Source organism: Pelmatolapia mariae, linkage group LG12 (genome assembly GCF_036321145.2).
Source record: "Pelmatolapia mariae isolate MD_Pm_ZW linkage group LG12, Pm_UMD_F_2, whole genome shotgun sequence".
Taxonomy (NCBI): domain Eukaryota; kingdom Metazoa; phylum Chordata; class Actinopteri; order Cichliformes; family Cichlidae; genus Pelmatolapia; species Pelmatolapia mariae.
This window is the reverse complement of record NC_086237.1, coordinates 11,295,441-11,304,856: the sequence shown is the minus strand read 5'-3', so window position 1 is coordinate 11,304,856 and position 9,416 is coordinate 11,295,441. Positions and strand designations below refer to the sequence as shown.

The 9,416-nt window shown below is 37.3% G+C and overlaps 1 long non-coding RNA gene across 1 annotated transcript; it reads right to left on the bottom strand.

Annotated features, from left to right (window-relative positions):
* Nucleotides 1-8,366: 8,366 nt before the first annotated feature.
* LOC134638212 (uncharacterized) lies at nt 8,367-9,186 on the bottom strand. Its single transcript, XR_010095240.1, has 3 exons — nt 8,977-9,186; nt 8,757-8,860; nt 8,367-8,653 (listed from the first exon to the last, which is right to left on the bottom strand). It is a non-coding gene; the product is annotated as an uncharacterized LOC134638212 (long non-coding RNA).
* Between the last annotated feature and the right edge of the window lie 230 nt (nt 9,187-9,416).

Here is a 9,416-nt window from a genome sequence, read left to right as displayed (position 1 = left end):
AACAGAAAACTGAAATCACTGGGTCCAAAACCCAGAATCATGACCTCTATATTATTATTATATTATATTATTATATTATTATCTATGAATACTTTTTCATGTTGGAAGTTTGAAATAACATTACTTCATGCAGTATGTTTTTGTCTGCTTCACAATCACACAGTGTTATTATTGAATTGGGACTAAAACTGTTAATCAGTAATTATCATCTGCAATCGAGCAGATTGCAAACTGTTTTGTAATTGAACATTGTTGATTAATAGTCAGTAGAGTGTTGCACAGATGATTGTATTTGCTACAGTTACTGTCTGCCTGTTGGGGGTTGATGGTTGAGGGTCTGGGGTCATTGTGTGTTTTGATCTTACCTGTTGTTTCTCCTCTACCTGGCTGTTCCTCTGCAGCACACGGACTGCTGCCCTCCTCCTCCCCTCTCGTACACTTCACTATTCATGATAGCGGTCTCATTCTTCATCCTGACTGGCTCGTTCTACCTCAGATGCTTTGGAAACTGTTGAAAATCACAGTGGTTGAACTGTTTTGCTTTAACATGTTTTCAGGCTTACAGGTACTCATTTTTTTTTTATCACTGAGTTTTTGAAAACATTTTCCAATCTGTTCAGGGAGCAAAAATTGAGCTGCAGAGTGACTTAGCATTATCCACTTACAAGAGCACTTTGATATTAACTAGCTGCACAGCAAGGTAACACTGTTACCCTAGCTACATCACTTTTTTTAAACAACTTGACCAGTCAGCTATCCCACATGGTGATAGAACTAAAAAATGTTTGCCCAGAATAAAGTTTTAAAAAGATTTTTGAGTAAATTATCAAAAAAATAGGTGTAACGTGCTGAGTACTAAGACATCTTTCTCTATGTGATGGTATAAAACTGCTGCAGCACTTGTTTCAGTTATTGAAACTATAATCTATAATGTGTCAGTGAGGCTGGGAGCTGTTAAATGTGAAAACTGTCCTGAGCAAAAGATTTTGGCTTTACACTGTGACACTTCAAATGGGACCAAACACAAACTGGCTGCAGTTGTTTAACAGGGCTTAATGTGTGTTTTAGCCCTGAAAATGTCATGTGGCGCATCACCTGTGTTTAAGAAGGTGAGTGTTCAGAAAGGCTGTCAAAATTAAGGTAAATTAAAAAGCTCAGTGTGTCAGGAACAACTCAAAAAAATATGTTGTTTGCCTTTTCTAGTATGATCATGAGACTTGTTCAGGCTTCATTAAAAATCCTCAATTTATTGCTTTTGATTGAATTATTTAAGAAAAAAAAAGAACAATTCAATGTAGTTCAGGTGAGACCTTTTTTAAAAGAGAAATTTGACTGATTTTTATGTGGAATAACCCAAATGTAAAGTAAACTTAAGTCAGGCTTGCTATCGAGAGCTGTCTCCACTGATAGCTTTGTGTTAAGAACACACCAGGCTTCATTAGGATTATCAGTTCTGGATGTTTTGTTGAGAAGTGTAAATGATGCTGAGCTTCATAAAGTCCTAAGTGATTCTTTTCAGGAATTTGGTTGGCTGTTTCTCTGGAGCCAAAAGCCAATAGCAGCCCATGATCATATTTTGATTTAGTCAAAGGAGCCTTATCCTTTGTTAGTGTGTGCGAGTAAGCATTTGTTTAAAGATAAGCCGTAACCTGAAAAACAAATGTAATTTTAAATATAAGATCTTGATTTTATAGTTGGCTGACTGCCTGAAGTTTACAAACCAAGGACAAATGCTGTGTTCCTCCTTTGAGATGTTCTGCCACAGTTTGACTGCAGCCACCTCCACTTGCTGCTTTTTTGTGGATCTCTTTGTCTTCATTTAATAAAAACACATGTTCTGTTGGGCTGAGACTGATTAACTCGGGCACTGAAGAATATCCCATTTATTTGCCCAGAGAAAATCATTGTTTTTGTAGTATGCTCGGGGTTATTATCCATTAGCTGTGGATCACATTTTTCTGAATCAGAACAAAGAGTACAGCCGTATGTCTGTGAAGGTTCTCAGTCATCCAGGTCATCGTAGTCTAAAAAGCTTGGAAAGAAAAGCGTCTGGACTTCTTGAAGTTGCTTGAAGATGTTTCACCTCTCATCCGAGAAGCTTCTTCAGTTCTAAAGGTCAAATGGTGGAGAGTCCCAGATTTAAGCCCCGTGGGAGTAACCCCCCAAAGAGGGACAAAGGACCCCCTGATGATCCTCTACCTAATCACATGAGCCAAGGTGTGAAAACGGGTGTGGGTCACAATTTACCCTGACTTTTCTATCAGCAGTCACATCATCAATAAACACAAGCAACTCTATTCCACTGGCATCCAAACATGCCCACGATCACAAGCTCTTTCGCTCCTTCTCCATGGTTTTTTTCCTTTAATCATTCTGGTTAATCTCGGTTCAAGATTGTGTCTTTTAGATGTTTAGAAGTCTTTTTTGTTTTTGTTTTTTGTTTCTAAGCTTCCCAGCACTTTCCTTGTTTCTAGGATTGTCTCCATATCGCTGATTTGACCACTCTGCCCATGTGGAGAAACATATTTTCTTTATATATTTTATAGTTTCATTTTTGTTTCTTCATCTTTTTATCTTACCTAGCTGAGAGTATTAGTAAGCATAAACATTCCACCTGCTTGTCTGTTATAAATTGTGCAAACGTGCTTTCTTCATAAACATGTTTCTTTCAGCTAGAATTTACAACTGCTGACTGCATGTCGCCACACTGGGCTGATTTGAAGATGAGTGTATTCATGCTCAGCAGAAAGATGCATATTCAGACCTAGCTTACAGAGACAGAAATCAAGTGCTGAATACAAGAACGAGGCAGAGTAAAGATGCACGTCTCAGTGCTCATACAGTAGGCCTTAAGTTTAGGCTTTGTTTGCCAGGTTGTATGACAATATCAGTTTCCATAATAAGGTACCAATCAAAATAGTTATTTGTTTTAACCACACCAGTTGCTAAATGTATTTAGGACAATTAGAGGCATTACTTTTTCAGATTGTTGTCATATCATATAGGTCAAGGTCACAGTGGCTTTACATCAAATGCTTTTTGGCTGTACCTCAGGAATACTCAAATTGTGACAATGTCTGAAAGGATAAAATTACAAAGTGATGACATTTAAATGCAAAAGGTCAACTTCATTGTGACATAAACGCTTTCTTAGCCATTGCTCAAAGACAAAATTCTGAAACAAAGCGGGCAGATTGTGACCACACGGCACATTTCGTCAAATACTGACCTGCTGGGGAGTCTTCCTCCAGCCCCAGTCAGGTTAAGAAAGAGAAAAGAGTAGCTTCTCTGCGGTTTGTCCTTTCCTTGCTGTTTTCACTCCACTTTGGTTTGCGTGGTTTTAAGAAAATGTACAGGGCATGGAGAAGAAAATGGTTGTCTCAATTCAGCAGGAACAGTCTGCTCATGAATAAAGATGGAAACAAGAAAATTATAGTGGTTGGTTTATTAAAAACAAGGAACAAAGAAATGAATGACAGCTGCAGGGAGTCCTCAGGTTTCATTGTGTTCCCTTCAGGCTTTTGTGCCAGAAGAGCATGTTTGAGATTGAGGGAAAAGACAGGAGAAAAATGTTAGACACCTACATAACGAAGCTTCGGTAGGAAATTGTCTTTGAATATGAGGTGTGTATTCACTAATTTAAGCTTCCACAAAATGTTATCCATCCCTGTCACGATTTGAGTTTTGTTTAATGTGATCTCGTGTTCTTTCTTGTATCTGAGATGTGTAATGAGTGTAGTTAAGTATCAGGTGTTTACTCCTGCTGCAGTCATCTGCTATGTGATATGCATGGATGTAGACCAGGTGAGCTGTTCAAGGGAAGTGAACTTATTATGCCAGCACAAAGTGAGGCAGAACAGCATGTGAAGATTAGGCTGAAAGCAGGTGCAGGCGGGATTCCTACAGTCTTTGTTCAGTACCGTGTTGACGAAAGGAAATGCCTATCCACCCACCACCATGCACCTGTGGTGCCCTCCAATAATTGCTAAAACACACAAACTTACGTATTACACTAATAGAGTATTTGCTTAGTGTCCGTGGTGCAGCAGGACTCAGTTTCATAGCAGGGACATGGATACTCATTCTGTGTCTCCCTGTAATCAAATTCTAGCAAAACAGCTTCAGTGTCAGCTCCAATATTGCGATAAACCTCCGTCAGTCCTGTGAGATTTATGTATTCATGCATTAAAAACAGCTAAAGGAGCTCAGCGGTGACAGTAGATATGGACCAGTGTCACTGACGGCAGATAGATCGAGCACTACATCAGGACAATAGCAGCACTTTCACTGACTCTCAGCAGAAGTTTCACTGTGTAGAGTAATTCGATCTGTTTCAAAAGATTAAAAACATAGAAAGCTGCATTTCTTTGTTCATTTCTAAGCTGTTTTCTCTGCCTGCCAGCACACACAACAAGATCCAATATTACCAAAAATGCTGACCACACACTGACCCGTCCCACATCACTAAAATAGCTTTATTACACTAGCTCATACTCTAAGTAGGCTGCAATTACAGGCCTCAATGTTGTATATGAATAATTTTTAACTTTTCTATATTGCAGTGTCTTCTTGCAGTAACATATCAGTTCCCAAACCCACGTGTTAACAAGAGTGAGGGAGCATGTGAAAAGCATTCGGTACATTAGGTGTTGCTCTATAAATAGCCATTTTACACCTAATATTGTCGGTCTGACAACATTGCTTGTTAAGCATCCTCTTTCCACATTTCCTGTGGAATCTGTGAGCTAAAATTAGGCGGGCAGTTATCAAATGCTATTTCACGTAGGATCTGATCAGGATTTTATAATTACTTACTGTAAATACTGGCAAGACAAATTATGGGTTCCCATCATTGGTAGCTAGAGCTAGTGTCCATAATCATCTCTTAACTACTCCATGGTAATTTGACAGTAGAATAAATTCAATAGAATAGAATAAATAATAAAGAGACACTAAATTACATCTAAGGGATGAAAGTTTTTAAACCTTCCAGGCCCTGTGTGAAAAAGTAATTATGCCCTGAACCTAACTGGTTGTGCCACTCTGAGTTATAAAGAGGTGGACTTGTTGGAGTATTGCCCTGCTGGAACAACCCAAGTGTGTTTGAGTTTCAGGTGGTCATACATTCTCCTTCAGGATTTTCTGGTCGAGAGCAAAATTTAGAGTTCCATCATTTACAGCAGGTACTGTATTTTTCGGACCATAAGGTGCACCGAATTATAAGGTACATTAAGCGAAACAAAACAGTCAGATAAGTCAGACTTTACTCATCTCATTCTTCTTGCTTCCTCCACTTCTGTACCATTGATTCATTAATGCTGAATTCTCTCGCAGCTGCTCTATTCCCATGTTGTTGCAGTATATTAATGACTAACCTCGTATTGTGAATGGATTATCTCAGTTGTTCTCCTGACTGAAGTTTGTTACGTTTACAGCATCCCGCCATGCGATTGCATTTGCCCCTAACCATCAGGAACCCTCGCCATAACTTTTATCGAGTGGAAAAAAAGTTAGCGTTCATCCTCCAGCTTCACTGTGTTTATGTTATGCTAGCATAGCTGTGTTGCTAGCGATCACGTAGCACATCATTATAGACCAGCTAGCCCAACTTCGGTAACCCTACAAACATCACTGGTGTTTAGTTTTCTGTCTTCATTTATGTTGGAAGTGATAGCAGAGGTGTACGTTTTAATTTTTTCAGAAATCTTTCAGTCAGAACATGCTATATTATGTTTAAGTGGAAACTAGCGAGCTAACTTCCTGCTAACTTCCTGCTAACTTCTAACTCCGTCAAATTTTATAAATTCTGTTTTCATGGATGCCTGGATGTTAAACTTAATTGTTACACCTGGCAAAGCAGCAACGCTGATCATTTTATTAAATGATTAGACAGGGAGGAAGAAAAACAGAATACACAGACACAGACACAGACTGTCAAAGTAAAACAGGAAATACATGAATGTAGAGACATGGATGACAAGAAGTAATACGAGGGAAACAAGGGAGGCACACCTAAACACATAACCAGACCTTAACTAAAGCGATTAATATTAAATAATTACAAACATAAACACGGAGTCACTCCGGACCATCACACTTTCTTATTATTGAACCATGAACACTAACTGTAACTGAGCCAAGTGAGGCCAGCAGTTGTTGTTCTGGGTCTTTTGTGGCCTCCCGGATGAGTCGTTGCACTCATGGGAACCTTCATCACTGTTCCACACTTACTCCATTTGTGGATAATGGTTCACTGGAGTACCAAAGCCTTAGAAATTATTTTTATGACTCTTTGTTTCTGTTAGATTTCACTGGCTTTGTTTCTCAGTTGCATGATGTGTTGCTTTTTAAGATCTTTTAGCCTTCTCTTTGTCAGACAGGTTCTATTTCATATGATTTATTGTCTCAACTCGTCTCGAAATAATCGGGCCTGAGTGTAGTTAGTGAAACTGATATCAGCTTTCCAAAAAATACGCTTAAAGCTTCATAATTTAACATATAGGTATGACAAATATGCAAAAAAAATGTAAAAAAGAAAAAAAGAAAAGAAAACCAGGAAGGGGGGAAATACGTTTTCACAGCACTGTATGCTATTGTTTGTACCACCTGCATGCAATAATGTATCCTGTAAGAGTGAGTTGGGTTTTTTTTTTTCAAAGAGCAGACAAAGACACTAAAGGGTGATGAAAGGACGGGTGGATCCTTCTGTATAATTTATTGACTACAGAGCCATACTAGAAAGTGCATTTTCTGAAGAAACTGCAGTGTGAATGCTTGAATCTGAATGTATGCACTGAAATGAAATCATTACTGAATATTAAGCTAAAAATGTTGAATTAGCTGGAAAATACAGAATTTTTAACCTGAAAACAAAAGTGCAGAACTTTTGAAAGCTGGTTTTCACACAGAAGTTGGAAAATAGCTGAACATGTTTAAAATATAAATTAGAAAAAGATGAGTAATGACAAAAGAAAATTTAGTCAGAAAACCTCTGAATGAATAACAAAAGTTCATATTCTTCTAATCACTTAAAGAGTGGAATTATGTATTATAAATCTCTAATTCATAAAAAAAATAATACAAATAAATGTAAAAACAAATTTGTTGAATTGAACTGAAAAGATGAACAAACATGCTGGAGAAAATACAAGCTTTAATATACAGCATAATGTTTTTCAGACATATACACATGTGTATATCATGTTTAATGGTATTACATACATCCATTTGTTTTGTATATCATAGAAAATAACATAAAAATCTTAAGTCATATTGTACAGCTTCTTTCTGAAAAGGACTTAAATTAATTCAACAATTTTTTTTTTTTCGAAATAGAATAAAAATCATTTTAAAAAGAGACGTTTGCAATGTTTTAAGGTGTTAATAATCTGATCCTGTCATGTGTCTGTTCAACTTTAGTTTTTGGCACAGACTCGATTCTTAAAGAACAAATTACCAAATAATAAACAAATAAAATTGAAATTAAAGTAGCTTTTTTTGTTAAACACTTCACAGGAGAATAAATAAAAATAACTAAATTAAATAACCAAATGAAAATAATAAGCAACATATGAAATACATGAAAATTCAACTTTTACAACCACAATCCTGAACCTTTAAATTGTGTTTGTTTCGTAGAACATGGCTGAACAGCTGTTAATATTGGTCTACTGAATCTACTGATCTGTCTACACATCTTTTTATTACTCATTCTTTTTTATGTTTTATTGTAAACAGTGTCCACACAGTGGTAAAAGAGAACTGTATAGAGATTTTTGAGTGAACTCAAACGAAAGCCTAAGGTGGTGACACAGTTTAACACATACAAATAATCAAATGAACACATTAGTCCTTTTTGTGAACATGGATAAATAAGTATCATTAGTTTACAGCATTGTTCAGCCATGCCACTAAATGCTTTTTAACACTGTGTTTTAACCTGGGCTCAGACACGAAGTCCCAAATTTAGTTAGTCCCTGACTTTGAGTTGTGGTTATGACTAATTATTATACACAAGGCTTTATCTATCTGAACTCTAAGGACACAAATATGAAAAAACCTATACTTACCAGCTGATACCCCACACTACACACTAGGTGTGCCATGTGACCTGAAACTTTGGTACAAACTCATCATAATTATTCTGTTAACACTGTTTTTAACACTGTTTGTGTTGCTGTTCAGCAGTTTAAAATGTTTTAGATTGGATTACATGGAACGAATTTGAGTTCTCTTGGGGTTTTTTGTGTGTGTTTTGTTCTTAGCAGATTCTTTCTTTACATACTGTTGAATTACAGTTACCACATTTCTGGTCATATGACATCCCGAGTGCCCAATTAAAAAAATCCCCACAGTTAATTCAACATTAAAACAAAATAAAAATATGTTAAATAAATAAAGGTTTGCTCTGTGATGAAATATTAAATAAGCATACACTGTACAGAGCACTAACAATGAAAACAATCCTTTAGCCTGTCAGATCAGAGAGAGGCAGTCATTATGTCCATTTAAAACCTGTAATCAAAGAGCACAACATTTCTGTGAAACTATAAAGTCCCATATGATCCTCATCATGTCCAGTGACTTCAGAGTGGATCCTCCCTGTCATCCGGCCAGTGTTTGATGTGTGGCAAGCAGCACAGAAGCAGGATAGCTGAGGACTTTAAAAGAAGAGCAGAAAACAGGAACATATGTAGTTGTAAATGTAAATATCAGTGATACTTGTCTTGTCAAAGGGAATAAAATAATGAACTTACACACTCATTTAGGGAGGATCTTGACACTGCACAGAGGAGGCACAGTCAGTCTGACAATGATGGTGATCTGCAGGGATGTTTTCCTGCAGCAACATTCCTGCCGACTGGCCATATGATCCAGAGTAGTTGGTTTGTAAGGAACAGAAAGGTGTATATGTTAGGTAGTGTGCACTTAGAGCTGGTCCTAAGAAACAAACACATCCTGTAATAAACTGAATACCTTTAGTAGTGCTGCTGCAAATATAAAGCCCTTCTGTCATGTGTAGTTTCAAAGAAGATGTTTTGGAGGCTCAGTCACAGAAACTGTGCAGTCTGTTCAGTCCTGAGTGTCTCAGCTCTGAAGGGGATGGATCACAGAGGGAAACACCTGAGTACAGATATTAAAATACACTCAAAATAACACTCCTAAGGTCAAGTGAAAACACAATTTAAACACTTTACAAAGAATTAATACATGTTTTCATGAAAATAATGTCATTAACCCTTGTTGTGAGTAAATCTCACCGACTGCTAGTGGGACAAGCTAGAAGGAGGACTTATCACAGAATCTCTCCTGTGCTCCAGATGTGAAGTCTCATGCTCTGATCGTACGGCGAAGATGGTGATGATGAAGCCTCTCTGATCTGTGGCATTACAGTTTCTGGCTGCTATGTGCTTCAC